Here is an 18233-nt window from a genome sequence, read left to right as displayed (position 1 = left end):
GTCTGTCTGTGTCTGTCTGTCTTTCTCTCTATTCTCCTGAATTCCTTATGCTCCGGGAGTAACAGCCTTGATCACATAATTTAGTCAACATGCAACTTAGACAAGAACAGATGGACATTTTCTCCTGGGTATATCAATGTCCCTGATCAAAACTACTCTGTCTATTAGATAAAGAGCTACTGGGTATTCAGTTGAATGGGCCATTTGAGATAGATGACACACTGATTAGGATTAATCTAGAAAAATGCACTATGACTACACCCAGGTGATTGAATAGCAAATTCTGAGCAAACCTAGTAGCAATGATAAGATCATATAAGGCTGTTCTGGGATAATTTATCCCGTAACATTCACTTCTGAATGTGGCATACATGATGACCAAAGTTGCCTCCTTGCTTACAACGAATAGCATCCTTTGGCATGCATCAAGTAAGTTGCTTAGGATTTGGCTCATCACTGGACTTTGCTGCCCAAAAACTCTGGCATAGATGCCCTTCCTTGGGCTCTCAACATTCTACTAAACTCACAATCTCTGCTGTATCTCATTTTCAAAAACATGTTTTTCTCCATAATCCTAAAAGTCTAACATGGTATCTACTTCCCCTTGAATAAAGAGAAGTCAGAGATCAGTATGGTGTAGTAGAAGGAGAAATCCAATTCTCACACAAAGAATATACAATTATACAATCTTACACAGAAATGGCTTTAAGGAACAAAATAGATGTTGAAGGTAGAACTTTTCATAAACCTTAATGCATAATTATGTAAATGGGAAATATGTACAATAGGATTAGAAATAAGTAGCTCAATCTAGTCCCATTTCTGCCACTGTATATATGATTTTGGGTAGGTCATTAAATTTCTCTGGGCTTCCATTATCTAATATCTAAAACTGTTTAGATAATCTTTAAGGTCTCTGTCTAGCTTTAAAATTTTGAGTGAATTTGCCCAATGTGGTCAGTCAGTGGGTAAAATCCAGCCATAATGCCTGAGTTAGTTCAAACTAAGTATACATGAGACCTAAGGTCTACATCAGCCTACCTTAGAATCAAAATGGTATATACCTGGGCTTTTTGAAAACTGCTACCTATTCCCCAGGATCCCCCTTACTTGCAGGCTGACATGACAGACCCAATTAGAAAATTCTTGATATATGTATAGCCTGTGGTTGAAGGGCAAACAGTCCCTCATTCATGATGATTATGGTCTTTGTAGGTTCATGATGATTATGGTCTTTGTAGGTTCATTATTAAGAATTAAGAGGACATTTTCACTTTCCTTCCCCCATGTATGTCAATACTACCTACACTTGGCCCAGTGCCCTCCCATTCTCTGCCTTCTTGCCTTCTCAAAAAAGAAGACTTGTTTGAAAAAGTCATATATGTTCACTAACATTGGATTATAAATAAATGGCTGAGAAAGTTTTTCTCCAATCTAAGGAATGAATCTCTCATTGTGAAATAGCCCAATTTATAGCTTGGGGGAAGTGTGGAAGAGGCATGCATGCAAAGGACAGAAGCTGGAGGTGGATCATCTGTCAATCAAAGGAAGATTCTATTTGGAATGTGACTGGGAAACAGTTGGAGGCAAGAGTCAACTGCTTGACTGGATTTGAAGTCTTTGGGCTTTCTGGCTGATGTGAAGGAAGAAGCTGGTTTTATCTCTGGGACTTGGGATAATCAAGTTGGAGGTGACCTGGCTGATATTGAAGGCAGAAAAGGACAATAGTCCTCATATATCTCTCTGACTGGCTCTGTTTCATGCTAGTGACTGAACTGCCATTTCTCTCAATATCCTCCAACCTAACATTTATTATAGATTATAGGGAAATCCCACCCCTCTTACCTCATCCTCCACCTTTGTCCTGTCTTCCCCAAATAAACCCCTTATTTGACAAAGAAGATTAAGAACCATTTCATTGAAACCTCACAGCTCACACTGAGTGACTTGAAGAAGACTGAAGAAGGGGGGAGGGGTGGGTGAAAGGCTTCTGAAGAGGGAGGAAAACAGGAGGCATAGAGGGAGGAGGGAAGGCAAAAGAAGATAACTACCTGATCCATTAGTTATCTAGTAACCATGAAATATACCCTCCAAATATCATCTATTACAGATTGGCACCCCTAAAAGACTGAACTTTCCAATCCCTAAGAAACAGCCGAATAAATGTTTAAGCAAGTGCTCTGGGGAACTGTTGTGCTTGCAGCCATTGCTGGATTTTGAGTCTATATATCATCTATAGCAAAATGACTAACATGATTTTTTATTCTCTGGATTACCTTGGCAACACCACCATGTTTATACTCCAGTTGCATTTCAGACTGAAACTATACTACGGCAGATTTTGAATCAAGTTTACATCATTTCTATGGCAGCTTTACAGACTCTGACCTATTTGAAGAATATCTATAGATTTGTAATCCCCAAAAAGGCAGCACAGATAATGTTGGTAGATACTAACTCGGAAAATGTTATTAAGAACATGTTTGAGGAATTTATCAAGACTAAAGGGCTAGACCAGATTAAGGACAAGAACAATGGCCAGACAGTGCACCCAAAGAGAAAGAGAAAGGCAAAGAAAGCAAAGGTTAATATAAAGGGAAATGACAGTGACAAGGACACTAAGTCTGATAGTGAACCTGAAAAAAATTTTCCTCTAAAGGATGTCACTAAATTATCAAGTGCAGCTGGTGTGTTACAATCAAAAGTTGCTGGGGGCCGGCAGTCCATAATGCCTTGACAGAGTCACGCGTGGTAGCTGGGGAGACCACAGAGTGGTCCTTGGCAAGATATGACTACCCACTCTATCCCCCTTGCATGACTTCTTTCATCAATGCCCTTTACCTATGAATTGACATGATTATTATTCCCCCTAGTCTCAAAAGAAATAATGCAAGAGCAAAATACCTGTACACTAATTCTCTAAAACATCACCAAAAGATCAGACCCTTAAACCCAATCCCAAAAAGACTATCATGGGTTAACTTTTACTTAGGTACATAATTCCCAGAAAAACCACAACTACAGGCCAAGCCCAAAACTTTCTCATGAAACCAGCACACAAATCAATCATAGAGGCCCATACAATATGTACAGGTACACTAAGCTTCACTATGCCTCAGTGATTCAATTACACAAATCAGTAACTCAAACTCCCTAGTAAGCCACCTTTGATGAAATCATTTATCTTGTATTCTGTCTGTAATCACAATAAAAAAAATATAGAATGTTAATCAAGTGATTTGTTAAAATTTAATGTATCACTTTTCCAATTCTCTCTCACTGATTTTTTTTATACCTGCATGCCAAGAAAATGGGTATAAAAATAAATCCTGGGCCTGGAAATGTCGGAGCAGCTGTCATATGCAAAGCAATTCCATGGCTGTTATGATTAAGCTGTCTTCCATTTATTATTTTTGTTGACTGATAGTTTCCCACCAGTCAGGATACCCTGGAGTCATGGGCAAGGATGAACTTTGCCCACGACAAGAAGTGCATAGACATCTATTACAGAAGGGAGGTATTTTGAGTGGGGATAATGATTTTCTTCTGTACCAGAAGGGGTAACTTCAGTCATTTTATCCCCCTACATATTCAGTTTAGCATCCTATAAGGATGAAGTCAATATGTTCTGGCATTTAGGAACACTTAAGAAATAAAGGCTTCTTCCCACTTTGGGTAAAAAGGATATGATCAAAAATATGATTGAAACCATCAACAAAACACAGTTGAGGTCAAGCCAAAGAATTCACCAGGGCAGATAGAATTCTATCAAAGCAAGCTTTGCCTTGTAAAATATACATGGAAAATAGATGTAAAATAGATTCAGCTAGAGGGTGCCATGGGATAGTGTCTTAGAATTGTAGTCTAAGACCTGAGTTCAAGTTTTGCCTTAGATATTTACTAGCTATGTGACTCTGGGCAAGTCACTTAGTCTCTGTCTGTCTCAGTTTCTTCAATTGTAGGAGAGGCACAATAGTAAATCCTACCTCTCAGGGTTGTTGAGAGGCTCAAATGAGATAATTGTAAAACCTACTGGTACCTCACTTCTTTTAAAGTTTGTGCCCTCTATCCATATCATTGGGTCCAGATCTTTGTTACTATAATCAACTTGTCTCCAGGGCAATCTCCCTCTTTTCCCAAGGATTTACTGATTTGCCTAACTCATGGTCTTTTTCTTAGACCAATGCCCTCTTACTTGTGACATCAAAAACCCTGACCTCAAAGTTAATAGGATCTTCAAGTCCTATGACCTACAGCTTCATTCTATTCTCAGCCAACCAAAAAGATACCCTAGTTCTCACTATCACCCTTTGTAAAAATGGAGATTTTGAACACTAGACTTCAATCCCCAGAAGTCCTTGGTATTTTCCAGAATTCCCTATAATCTCACCTGAGTCTCCACCTTGTACAGGTACACGAGATCACAATTAGTATTGAACTGGCAGTAATGTCTCCCACATGCTCTTCTCTTCAATTGCACTGATGTAGGAAGTTAGTGGTAAGCTAAGCATGGGAATTCTGAATTGGCTAATCAGCCATGGGCACATGGTTTTTATTTTGTATATTCTCTATTCCTTGGTTTCTAATAACTCTTAATAAACCTCATAAAATATAATATTTTTATTAGTAGAGATATAATTTAATTTTTACAGTTAATGGTAACCATGAAGGGATTGGACAAGAACTTCTTAATTTTTTTTTAAAGATAGCCTAGATAATTTTTTTAAACCATGTTTCTCTGGCCAAGGCTTTTTGCCTACCATCACAAAGCTTCTGATTCAGCTTGCTCCTGCTGCCTGCTTCTGCACTCTATCCGTGCTCGCCTCCAGCCATCTACTCCAGACCTGCTTGGCCCAGATTGCTCTCCCTGTCCCGACCCACCCTGGCCCTGGTCCCGGCCCCAGCCCTGGCCCCAGCTGATCTCCAGCCTCCTAGCTAGATCGCCCCAGGCCAGCCCCAGTACCCAGGCTGCTGGTAGCTGCCACTGTGTCTTCGGAATCACAAACCAACTGGTTAAAAACTGGGATGTTCTTTCCTTAGGCAACGATTAGCCTCCATGTGGCAGGGGACCTCAGGGTGAAGGAACGGGGAGAAGGAAGAGACTTTTCCAAACAGGAAGTATGGCGTATTTCAAAGGATATCTTTTGAGTGCACTGATTCTTTTACTTATTTTACCCGAGATTCAGGGGAGAAATTCATCTCCCTGCAACTCTTTGCCATTTGGGCCTACCCAATTTGAGATTCCTAAAATCCATGTTTTTTCTTGCTATGGAAAATCCCACCACATTATTGACAAAAGAATCTCAACAGATAAAAAAAATGAACTTTAAAGAGACTGGAGGTTATAGTTTTAAGACGTTTCACACTCCACAGTTTTATAAAAAATCTCTGTATTTTATTGCATTTTGTTGATTGTTTTGTTTAAGATTTAATTTTGTTGGGTTTAAGTTCATATATTAATGTATTCAATATTATTCTGTTACACTGAATCATTTTAATGTACTAGGTTTTAACTACTGTTAAATGTTGTTTCTTTTCCCCTATAATTATACTGAATAAATATTATTGAATAAGTCCATATTTTTTTAAAAAACAGCCTTTTTTCTATTTTGGCTTTGTAAATTGTCACATAGAGGATGGATGGACTTCATCAAAACTGGTTACAATTGTATAACAACCTTTGGAAAATTTAATGAGCTAAATGTCTCAAATTGATTTTAAGGGGTATCCAAACATTAATTTTAGATTTTTTTCAACAACTCTGATCATTTTGCCTGCCTCTAACAGGAGGTAAGGTCCAGTTTAGTAGCTGAAGTGAAATACAATTATAATCCCCACCTCCCACATTTATAAAAATGTGAATGGATGGGATATCACAGTCTCATACCAAAGGAGCTGAGAAGTTAATCCCAGGGCATGGTACCCCTGGATGGCTCCAAAAAAGGGAGCATCTCTCATTTGTAACTCTTCAGCTCACTTTACCCTTTCACCAGAATGATCTCTAGATTCCTGGTGACATTTTTAGACCCAGCATCAACAGTACAGAGATTTGGTTTTTTTTCAGACTCTTCTGCCACATTTTTGTAATGATGGCAGTAATAGAATTTTTAAAAAATATCTCAGCTAAGGTTGAAATATTACTACACCTGAAAAACTTGTGACAAATATCCATCAGTTCATAGTTTTTATTATTTCATACAGCAATTTATTTGAAATATGATAGTGGGTTTGTTTGCTATTGTAATTAAATGGGCTATTGTGAATTTTGGGGATTTTGATACATTTTGAATTTGCATTACATGTTGTACTACTGTTCTTTATTATAAAAAAAAACTGTTACTTTTTAAAATTCATTTGCTTGCACTCACAGTGGATCATGGCCAGGTATGAAGAGGAAATGGATCTCATTTTTTTGGTTAGAAACCTTTGTATTCTATATTTCCTTAGCTGACACAGTGTGTCAGTGATTATAAGCTACATTTTTGAATTTTAAAACTCTTTTATTATTATATATTCTTGCATGTGCAATATACTATTTCGGTTTTTTATTTTTTTCTCCTTTTTATATTTGAAGCACATGTCACCAGTATTAATACTTTCTTTAATTTTTCTTTGCAGTAATGTAAGTTTAAAATATAATTGCTATAATGTCAATACATGCCCCCAAAGCTTGAGGCTATAAAAATGATTCCACTAATTGTTTAAAAAAATTGGGGGAGGAGGGGAGACTTTGCTTAATGATTCTGTCTGATTCCAGGACAAGAGAATACAAAAAGAGCCATTTCACAATGCCAGAGAAGCACAAAGCTAAACTGCATAGTGCCAATTGAGCATAAGGTCAAAGAGACAAACTAATCCTGATGGGATTGATGAAAATTTTGAGCCATGACAAGAGGTCTTGAATATGTTTGCGGTTCGAGGTTGTGGCTATTTAGCATGTGTTAAAGGCAGATCTTCCTTGTCCCACATTCTACCAAGTATCTCAAATTTGGCTACTACCTGGCTCCTAAAATCTAGTCCCTATTCTGTCTTTTATAATGTGGCAACTTTCTGTAGTCCTGGCTACTGACTGAGTAAATGCTTAATTGCTTATATCATTTTAATTGGGCCCTGATTCAGGACCTATTATAGATTTACTTTTCCTTAGAATTTTTACACATAAGACTTTGATAATCTATATTTCATCCAGAAACTATCTTTTTTATTTGGATTTTTTTGATGTTTTTTATTTCTCTTGCCAATTGATTCATATACCTCATAACTCAGCCATGCATCCCTAAATGACCCCTATGTTTTTCAATCACCTTCTTCAGGGGAGAATGTATAATTATTATTATTTTAAATTGAAAAGTTTAAATTCCTTTTGAGAGTAATTTTAGGTTAAAAAACATGCTACCTCTCCAAATCCAGAAAGTGAACCATTTGGAGAAGACACCATGAAGATGACTCCACAGACCACAAGCTGCACCAGAAGATACAGAGTAAACTTTGGGATGTGGTGATTTGAATTGTATGGGGTTTGAATGCATTTGTTTTGTATGTATACTCTTATGCCAAAGTGAACTGCCCCCTAACTGGCTTTTTGTCAATGCGCCTAGCAATCTTTGGTTTTGTTCTCTTTTCCTCTTATCCTCAAATTATTATAATTTCAAAGTTGGTATATTTACCAGACCCATTGGAGAGACTAGTCTTCCTTGGGCCTCAGGGGGTAAAGAATGTAAAAATGGAGATTTGAACCCTAGACTTCAATCCCCAGAAGTCCTTGGTATTTCCCAGAATTCCCTATAATCTCACCTGAGTCTCCACCTGGGCAAGATCACAATTAGTATTTAACTGGCAGTAACACCTCCCATGCACTCTTTTCTTCAATTGCACTGATGTAGGAAGTTAGTGGTAAGCTAAGTGTGGGGATTCTGAATTGGCTAATCTACCATGGGCACATGGTTTTTATTTTGTATCTTCTCTACTCCTTGATTTCTAATAATCCTTAATAAACCTCATAAAAATAATATTTTTATTAGTAGATATATAATTTAATTTTTGTACCTTTCCTGGGCAACTTCCATTATTTGTATCTCAATATAGCAAAAACTATATTAATGAGATTTTTCATCTAATTAACTTTTTTATTTAATACTTGATGTAGAGTATTCTCTAAGATTCAGTTTTGAAAATTTATCCTCTATGAGAATAAAAAGATCAGCCTTTCATCAGTCTCACATTCTCTGTCTTATTCTGCCTTTCTTTTTTAAAATTACCTTCATTCTCCCATCCACATCTAAGCTCTTCATTCCTCCCTATTGTAATAGAAAATATTGGAGGGAGTATATTTGATGGGTACTTGACAACTAATAATAGATCAGGCAGCTATCTTTCTTTTGTCTTACCTTCCTCCCTCTAATCCTCCCTCCCTCTTCCAATCTCCCTTCCTCCCTTTTTCTTCCCTTCAGTTTCCCTTTCCCCTTTCTTCTTCAGCCTCCTTCTAAGTCACTCAGGGTGAACTATGATGTTTCAGAGGAAATACTCTTTATCTTCTTTATCTCAAGTAAGGGTTTATTGGGGAAAACAGAAAAAGATGGAGGATGGAAGTAAGAGGGTTAGAGGTTTCCCTATTATCTACAATGAGTCTGAGGTTGGAGGATATTGAGAGAAATGGCAATTCAGTCACTACCATGAAACAGAGCAAGTCAGAGATATATGAACTATTGTCCTTCTTCTTTTACCTTCAGGTAACCTCCAGCTTGATTACCCTAAGTCCCAGAGATAAACCCCACTTTTTCCTTCAGTCACCACCATCAGCCAAGAAGCCCAGAAAATCAGTCAGCAGTTGGCTCTTGCCTTCAACTGTTTCCTGGTAATATTCCAAATGGAATCTTCCTTTGATTGACAGCTGATCACCCTCCAGCTTCTGCCTTTTTGCATGACTTATAATTTCTCTCTTCCACACTATTCTCCTAATCTATTTATTATCTCTATTCTGGCTTCACTTATCAGTCATCACAGTCTTTAGGATATTGGTGAACAACTGCCTCCATTATCTTCACTTTTGACACCCTTCCTCCTATTTTCAATTTAAATCCTGTCACTCATCAACCCTAAAATCTACCTTCTTTGCTCAAGTTCCTGATCTGGGAAATACCAAAAAAGAAAGTCATAAAACTGTGTCAACACGGTCAACAAATTCATGCTATCTAATCTCAACCATGTGCTCAATGCTTCATGGAAAAATTTCTGTTTTTCCTAGATGGACTCCCTATCACTTCCCTCAATAGCTGTTCTAACCCTTCTCAAGTGCCCCATGGCTTCTCCATCTACACCCTCACCCTCATTCAGAAGACACCTTGCTTTCCCAAATTGCAGAGAGAAATGTGTGAGTTGGAGCAAACAAGAAGAATCCACTTGATAATTTCAAAACTCTCTTAATAAATTTGCAACTAGTAAAAATGAATAAAATTGAACTTTTTTCCAAGAGAAAGTCCAAGATTTCTCTTAACATCTAAACAATGAATAAGTGAAATGTTTAAAATGGAGTTTTAAAAGCATACTCTGTGTACCCTGTAAGGCATTCAATTTTAAAATTGTGGCAGATAGGGATTTTTAAACCCCCTCTGGCACTTTTTCTTATTATTCTCCAGTTTATTTTATTGCTGAGTAGAAATTTATGCTTTTTCATTTTTTACTTTCTTCAGGACACATGTCACCTACAGGAAGACTTGAAAAGGTTTCTCTTCACCCCACAGCTGGATTTTCCATTTCTCTCCTCTCTTCTGTAAGGAAATGCTCACTAGGGGAGCAGACTTTTGCTCCCAGGGTGGCAGAGAAATCATGGAGGAGACAGAATTCACATTTTCCTGTATGCCAGTCTCTTTATAAAACCCTTTTAAATCAGTCTTTAGACATCCTTGCATATAAAGGAAGGAATACTTAGATGTATGTCAGAGAGAGGACCTGAGTTTAAATTCTGGCATTCCTACTTACTAATCTCAGCATTTATGTAACATTGGTCATATAATATAACCTTTCTGAACCTGGGTTTCCTTATTTACAAAAATCCTATGAATTCGAGTCTAATGGCAGATAAGGTTTAAGAGTATCTTTGTGGAGGGAGAACTTCCCTCAGGCAGAAAGCTCAAGGAAGCTGGTTTGTAGTAAAGAAGAAGAAATTATCTCTGTGGTGAGCTTTAGGAAGAAAAAAATGAGAATTTCACTGATCTGCATATTGGGGAAAAAATTCAGATAAGAATGAAGAAGTGTATTCATAAGCAAAGGATAAACTATGGGAGTGGAAACACCGAGAAAAAGCAACTGCCTGAATACAGCTGTTGAGGGGACATGACAGAGGAGAGACTCTAAATGAACACTCTAATGCAAATATTATCAACAAAGCAATGGGTTCAAATCAAGAAAACATCTAATGCCCAGTGGATTTACGCGTCGGCTATGGGGGGTTGGGGGGAGGAAAAGAAAATGATCTATGTCTTTAACGAATAATGCTTAGAAATGATCAAATAAAATATATTTTAAAAAAAAGAATGAAGAAGTGTTACTGAGCAGCCTTTCTTTAACTCATTTCCAATGCTAAGATGGTAAGATCAATGTGCAGATCAGTGAAATTCTCATTTTTTAAATGAACAACCCATATTTGTTATAGTTAAAAACAACCCATATTTGGAGTGATCATCATCCTGTCACCTCTATTATCTTGAACCTTGAAATTCCCCACCCTAATCATAATCTCCTGTCCTTTTTTTCTCCTCAGTCTCTTTCCTCCTTGCTCAATTTTTCTTCCATACTGTAACCCTCCTTCCCTATTCTCCCACCACAGAACCACTACTCTGGTCCCACTTATCTCCCTTAAAAATCTTGACCCCATGATTAAGCAGTTCAATTGTTCTCTGTCCTCCATTTTGGAATCACTTGCCCCCTTGTCATTCTACTCTGTCAGTCCTCAACTCTGGAACATTCTTTCATCACATCTTAATCCTAGCAACTGTCCACCTTCTGAACACCACTGAAGAGTCATGAAAACATGCCAGCATGATTCCCAGAAAATTCATACTATCTAATCTTATTGTATCCTTACTACTACTACAAAGCAATCTTTTTATTCTTCCTGAATTGACAGTATCATTCTCTTCATTTCAGCTTTATCTGAACTTCTCTCTTCAATCTCTCTATTATACCTTTATCTCTTCTCTCTCAGCAGATAGATTTACTATTTATTTTACTGGAAAAATCATCATGAGCTCCCTTTTCTCATCTATTCTATATCTCAAAACATTTTTATATCTTTATCCATACTGCTTTGAGACTCCTTTACCTTGCCAAGGCCAATCCCCTATACTTAAGCCTTCCATTTTGTCCTATCCCATCCTCTTCTGTTTCCATCAAGGAATTAACTTTGATAATTATTCCCTCTCTCATCTTCAATCTTTTCATCATGCAAAGCTGCATTTCCCCTTAGCATTATCCCAGGCTATTGTTCTATAATTCTCCTTTTCACTATGAATACAATCATCTTCCATTGATTCTTCAGTTCTTTGAAATCTTGTCTCTGACCCCACTACTTGAGAGAAATTATATTGTCTTATTGATGGTAAACTTCTTGATCTTTTTATCTCTCTACAGCTTTTAATGCTGTTGAGACCCCTCCTCCTAGATACTCTCTCCTCCCTTGAATTCCCTGATTCTTTCTGTCTGCCTGGCAATGTCTTTCTTAATCTTTGTGCCAGGTATTTTACCCAAATGTGAGTATCATCCTTCAAAGGTTCTGCCCTGGGGCACAATAATGTATCTGCATACATATTTGTATTCAACTCATGGAATGTAGGTTACTCAATGGTAGGGATAGTTTTCTTTTTGCCTTTGTGCCCCTTTCCTCCAATGTTTAGAATTTTGTCTTTTATACTCTAGGAGTTCCATGAATGCCTATTGAATTTTATTGATCTTAACTATCTCTCCTCACTGTTCTGTCTGGCTAATATTTACCTTGCACTAGGTTCCCAGTCACCACATTCTACCTACATACAACCTCTTTCAGATCATGATTCAATGTACTTATTATTTGTGGTCTGAGAGGAAAAGAACTAGTATAAAAAGTCAAAATTACAAGGAATTACATGCTCAACATAAGGAAAATTTTCTTACCTATTAATGTCATCCAAATGAATGAGTAGCCTCTAATGAGAGTAAGTTCTTCATCACTAAAAGTATTCAAAGAATCTAGATGACCACTTTTTGGGAGGATTATAGAAAATACTCATATTTAAGATAGAGAATTAATTTAAATGACATTTGAAATCTCTTTCAAATCAGAATTCTCCAACTCTGGGGAGGGAATTAGATGCTGTGGGGATGGACCACAGATCAGAACAATTAATTTGGGTTCAATATTGGAATGAAATGGGAGTACATTATTATACGTTATTGAATAGTTTTTGAAGGATGTTTACAGGGCATTTAGATTTTATAGATGTATTCCTTATCCTTCATCTCCAACAACCAAAAACAAACAAACAAACAAACAAACAAATCTCTTTAGCCATCCAGGGTGTGATGGTTTTCAGGTATTTACCCAGTTGAAAGAGCATCAACAACATGAAAGAGTCATCCTTTATGCCCTCAGATGGCCTGGAAAGAACTTTATCATAGTCAAGAACCACCAAGAAGCTGCTTCAAGGGAGCTTTATCATCATACTCTATACCAGGTGAATATAATCTTGGCTTTGTTGGTGTTTAAGGAAAATCTAACCTCACCCTTATTGAGATGAGTAGAAGGGAGAAAACTCTGGCTACCAAAGTATGGTAGATAGTGGTCCTATCACTTTGACAGTTTATACTTTGAATGCACTGAAAGAAAAGAATAAATGTACTTGAGAGTTTATTTAAATGAGCTTTGTTCATTTAATCTTATAAATTCTATAAATCTATAATTTCATATGTAAATAAATTATATAATTATATAGCTAAAACAAGATTTCTAAATCTCTCCTGATTATAGAAATGTAAATTAAAACAATTCTGAGATGCCATCTCACACCTATCAGATTAACTAATATGACAGTAAAGGAAAGTGATAAATGCTGGAGAAGATGTGGCAAGATTGGGACACTACTGCATTGCTGGGAGAGTTGTGAACTGTGCCAACCATTTTGGAGGGCAATTTAGAACTATTCCCAAAGGTCTATAAAACAATGCATACCCTATGATAATGGTCTCTATATTTTTTTTAAAAGCTGCTCTTTTTGTGGTGGAAAAGAAGTGGAAATTGAAGGGATGTCCATCAATCAGGGAATGGCTGAACTATATGATGTTGATGGAATACTATAATGCTATAAGAAATGATGAACAGGATGATTTCAGAAAGAACTGGAAAGACCTACATGAATCTTTGCAGAGTGAAATAAGCAGAACCAGGAAAACATTGTACATAGTAACAGCAATATTGTGGAATGATCAACCATGATAGACTTAGCTACTCTAAGCAATACAATGTTCCAGGACAATTCTGAGGGACTTATGATAAAGGATGCTATGCAGAGAAAGAACTGTCAGAGTCAGAATGCAGATGGAAGCATATGATTTTTCACTTGTTTGTTTGGGTTTTTGTTTGGGGGGCTTTTGTTTTATATGATTATTTGCTTACAAAAATGAACAATATAGAAATATGTTTTGCATGATAATACACGTATAATCCCAGATCAAATTTCTTGCCACCTCCAGAACAGAAGAAAGAAAAGAGGAAAGAAGACAATTTGCATCATATAAGTTTGGAAAACTTATGTGGAAAGTTGTTATTACATGTAATTGGTAGAAAGAAAGAAATAAGTAAATTACAAATAACTAAAACAAAATTTGCTCATTTTATTTATATATTTAAGTATGCTTGTTATCTGATTAATTGGTCATGCACACAAAAAGTTGACAGATTTTTCTCTAACAAATTTTTTTAATGGTAGAATCTTAGAGCTAGAAAAGACCTTAGAGATCATCCAATCCTCAAAGATTTAAAAAAAATAAGAATACAATGGGTAAAAACATTGTCACAATGACACTAATTAACACTCTTGCCTTTCATAAATACTACCAGCAATTTCTGAAGAGAATCACATTTTCGTATAGGAACAATTTAATAATTGGAGCCTGTGTTCCTGACCTAGAATTCTAAAGTAAACTAGGAATAGATATAAGCAACAATTTCTCATTTAGAAAAGGCTACAACTGTAAACTTTAGAATAATTAAAATAGTAAATTGTGCTCCAAATTCTATAAAATGGGCTTAATGTTCTTCCTGTACATGATGATTAAAAAAGAAATGTTAGACTAGATGACCTCTCAGATCCCTTGCCCCTCCAACATCCTGAGATTACACCATTATACAAGTCTCTAAAGGACAACAAAATGTGCAAACAGGATATAAACTCTACAGCTCCACTACCATAGCATTGAACTGAATCTACTATGTTTGGGAAAAAATATATTAACTAAACATTAACTGAGAATGATTTTACTTATCTTCTTGGAATTTAGAAGGGCTTGAGGAGGTATTGGAGATGGGAAGGAAAACATATTTGAGTGACTTAAGACTCTTTAAAACAAATACCTAGGGAAATATGAGATAATGCCTTCTTTTCTTTTGATAAATTTCCCTGCATCCAGCTGAGATGTTCAACCATTCTGCTGGCCTTAGAGTTGTTTTCAAAGTAGAGGGATTAATATATCTTTGTTGTTGCTAACAAAAATGGGGGGGGGGGGTAAGAGAAGGGAGGGATAACCTAGAGAGTCTATCAGATTGTAAGATGCCTGAAAGCAGGGACCAAGTCTTAACTAAATTTTAAATCTCTTCTAGCATCTAGCAAAGTTCTCTGCATGTTGAAAATATCTAATATATGTTTTCTGCATTATAATTACAACTTATATTTATATTATATTGACTTCTGATAAGTGTGTGATGCAAGTGTTATGGTTTCCATTTTATAGATGAAGAAACTGAGACTTCAAGGAGTAAAGTGACTTGCTCACCTGTCTAGTCAACGTGAGAACCAGTACTGCAACCTAGGACTTTGAATTGAAAGTACATTGTACGTTACTATATACCACAGCTCTTCCAGATTAAATGGAGATAGTAATTTTTAAAAGTGAAAGTTGATCCCAAACTTCTTTCCTTCTCTCTCTCAATCAACAAGCATCCATTCACTAGGGATCTTACTAAGCACATTCTGCCCCTTTGCTGGTTGATGGAGCTACAAAGACCAAAGTGAAACAGTCTCTGCCATCAAAAAGCTCACATTCTACAATGTAGACAATATTCACAGATATAGTTATGTACAAAATAAACATGAGAGGGATTTTGGTTATGAGACTGTGTCTCCCTATCTCACTGGGGCTAAAACTGCAATGCCTCTAAGGAACCTAGTTCCAAACCTGACCAGCTTGGGAGCCTTGACTTTCTCTATTTTTTTGCCCAGGCTGATTCAGCCTCTTTAGGCTGTCTGGTGGCTCTCCAATCAGGGAATCTCCCTATACATATACTCCTATACAATGTGGCGTATAGAACTATGACAGTGCAGAATTGTCAGATTCAAGTAATCGGTTAGATTCGATTCAACAAACATTAATTAAGTCCCAACTATATGCCAGGCACTATTCCTAAACACTAGGGACAGAGAAAGAGGCAAAAGGTGGAGACTGCCCTCCAGGAGCTTAACATCTAATGGAGGTTAAAACATGCAAAAAATGTACATACAAAGCAAACTATATATAGGATAAATAGGACATAACAAAGGAAAATTGTTGGATTTAAGAGGGCTTGGAGAAGACTTCCTGTAGGATGAAGGATTTTAGTTGGGACTTAAAGGAAGCCAGGGAAGTCAGTAATTGGAGTGGAGGAGGGAGAACATTCCAGACATGAGGGACAACTAGAGGGAATGCCTAGAACTAAGAGATAGCGTCTAGTTCATGGAACATCCAGAAGGACAGTGTCACTGGATCAAAAAGAATGTACAGGGGAGGTTGTATAAGAAGATTGGAAAGACAGGAAGGGCCTGGGTTATAAAGGGCTTGAATGCCAAACAGAGTGTTTTGAATTTGCTCCTCGAGGCAATAGGAATCCACTGGAGTTTATTGAGCTGGGAGGAGGTGAGATTGTCAGACCTGTAGTTTAGGAAAATGGCTTTAATGTCTGAACAGAGAATGGATTGGAGAAGGAAATGACCCGAGGTAGACAGACCCACAATCATACTGTTAAAGTGATGCTGTTCTGAGGTGATTAGAACCTGCATCACAGGTTTGGCAACATCAGAGGAGAGAAGGGGACTTATTTAAGAGATGGTGCAAAGGTGAAATGAACAAGTGTTGGCAATAGCTTGGATGGAGGGGGAGGGGGTAAAGGTAGTGAGGAATCCAGAATGACTCCTAGGTTGGGAGCCTGAGGGACTAGGATGATGGTAGTTCCCTAGACAGTAATCCACCAGCCTCAGATCCTGTAAGTAGCAGAGATTACAGGCATGCTGTTCACCACAACCAGTAATTATTAAAGAAAGACACTGAGAGAATCATGAAGAAGGGAATATCGAAGCTGGATTTTGAAGGAAACAACAGATTCCTCTATCTTCTCTACTTAATCAAAGCTCCAGGGTCAACTCCTTCATTTCAAAATAGTATCAAATCAAAGCAGGATTGGAAAATAATGGCTGTTTTAGTTCATTTTTTCTCTCAGACTTTATACTCCCAGCATCTATCAGAGCATTTCACACTCCACTGCAAAAACCACAAAAATAATTATCAGGCCATTATCATAAACTTTTAAAAACAGCTTCCAATATCATGAGATGTATGGTGGTAGGTTGGAATTAGAATCAGAAGAGACTTAGATTCAAACCTAGATTCTGATGCTTACTGACTATGTGAGCAAGAACAAGTCAATTTCTCTGAGCTTATTTTCCACATTTCTAAAGTAGGGATTTAAGGACAACAGTAATCCTCATTTCTCAAAGTTCTTCTGAGGTTTAAATTAAATAATGTACATAAAATATCATATAAATATCAATTATTTAATTGTTCTCAACTTGTTTGCTAGAGGTTGGACAGAGATGCTGTAGGAAAACTCACTACACTGCTATTATTCTTTTTATATCTAATACTTTACACACTATTGAAAAGGAGAATAAACTGCTTTTTGTAGTTGAATGAAAATATTAGGATTTAAGTTCATCCTTTGTAGGCTCATTGAAATCATCCTTGTCACAACTCCACACAGGATGACAAAGACAATAGACATCACAGTGTAGTCTATGACAGTGCTCTGGATCCAATGAAGTTGTTTTGATTGAGTTTTCAGGGATATTTTGAGGATGGCCCTTGCTATTTATAGAATGGTCTTTTGTCATCAGTTAATCCATGAAAGATACTGAGTTTCTGATGTATAATTCTAGCCACCAGGTCATATTTTGATAAGTATTCAGTAGATGCTAAACCTTCATAACTATAGTTTCTGTCTCTGTATGTGTGTATATGTTTATTTGTTTCAGACTTAGCGATCAGATAGATAGACAGATATCAGCATTGATCACCAAGCCTCTGGTCCTTAGGATAACTGTTCTGCAAATTCTATTGATGATGAGCTGGTCCTCAATTGCCAATCTAAACACCATCTCTACAAATGAATCTACATGACTTAGTTGAGTTCACGTGAATAAGGATGCTTCAAGAGAGCCTAAAGGAGATGCCCTTCTATCTCAAAAATTGAAGTGTATTAAGACGTAAGATCATCTCTTGAATTATCCTTGTTCTTTTCATCATCCTCTTCATCAGAATCATTAGTAACTATGAAAAAATTTCTAAGTAATCATCTACTGATGCTTCAATAGAACCTCTAAGGATTGAGTTAGAGGTAGTATTTGCAATTGAATTAGTATAAGGAACTCCTGGGAGAAGTTATTCTCTTTACTAATGCATGCTGGCACCTCCTTCATTCTGAATAGTCTTGGACTTTTACCTAACACAGTGGCGACAAACTCAAATAGAAACAGGGGCCATTAATCTGTATATAAATATCTTTATGGACCACAAATTTACTTTAATTTAAAATGTAAATTATATTTCATTCTATTGTTATTTATTTTGTTAAATATTGCTCAATTACATCTTAATCTGGTTCAGACTGGTTCAGAGTGTTGTCAGTCCCATTTGGTCCAGTTCCACCTCTTTGACACCTCTGGTCTACTGTTCTGAAA

The sequence above is a fragment of the Monodelphis domestica genome, chromosome 3, assembly GCF_027887165.1.
Source record: "Monodelphis domestica isolate mMonDom1 chromosome 3, mMonDom1.pri, whole genome shotgun sequence".
Lineage (NCBI taxonomy): Eukaryota > Metazoa > Chordata > Mammalia > Didelphimorphia > Didelphidae > Monodelphis > Monodelphis domestica.
The sequence above is the reverse complement of the archived record's forward strand: the minus strand, read 5'-3'. Positions refer to the sequence as shown.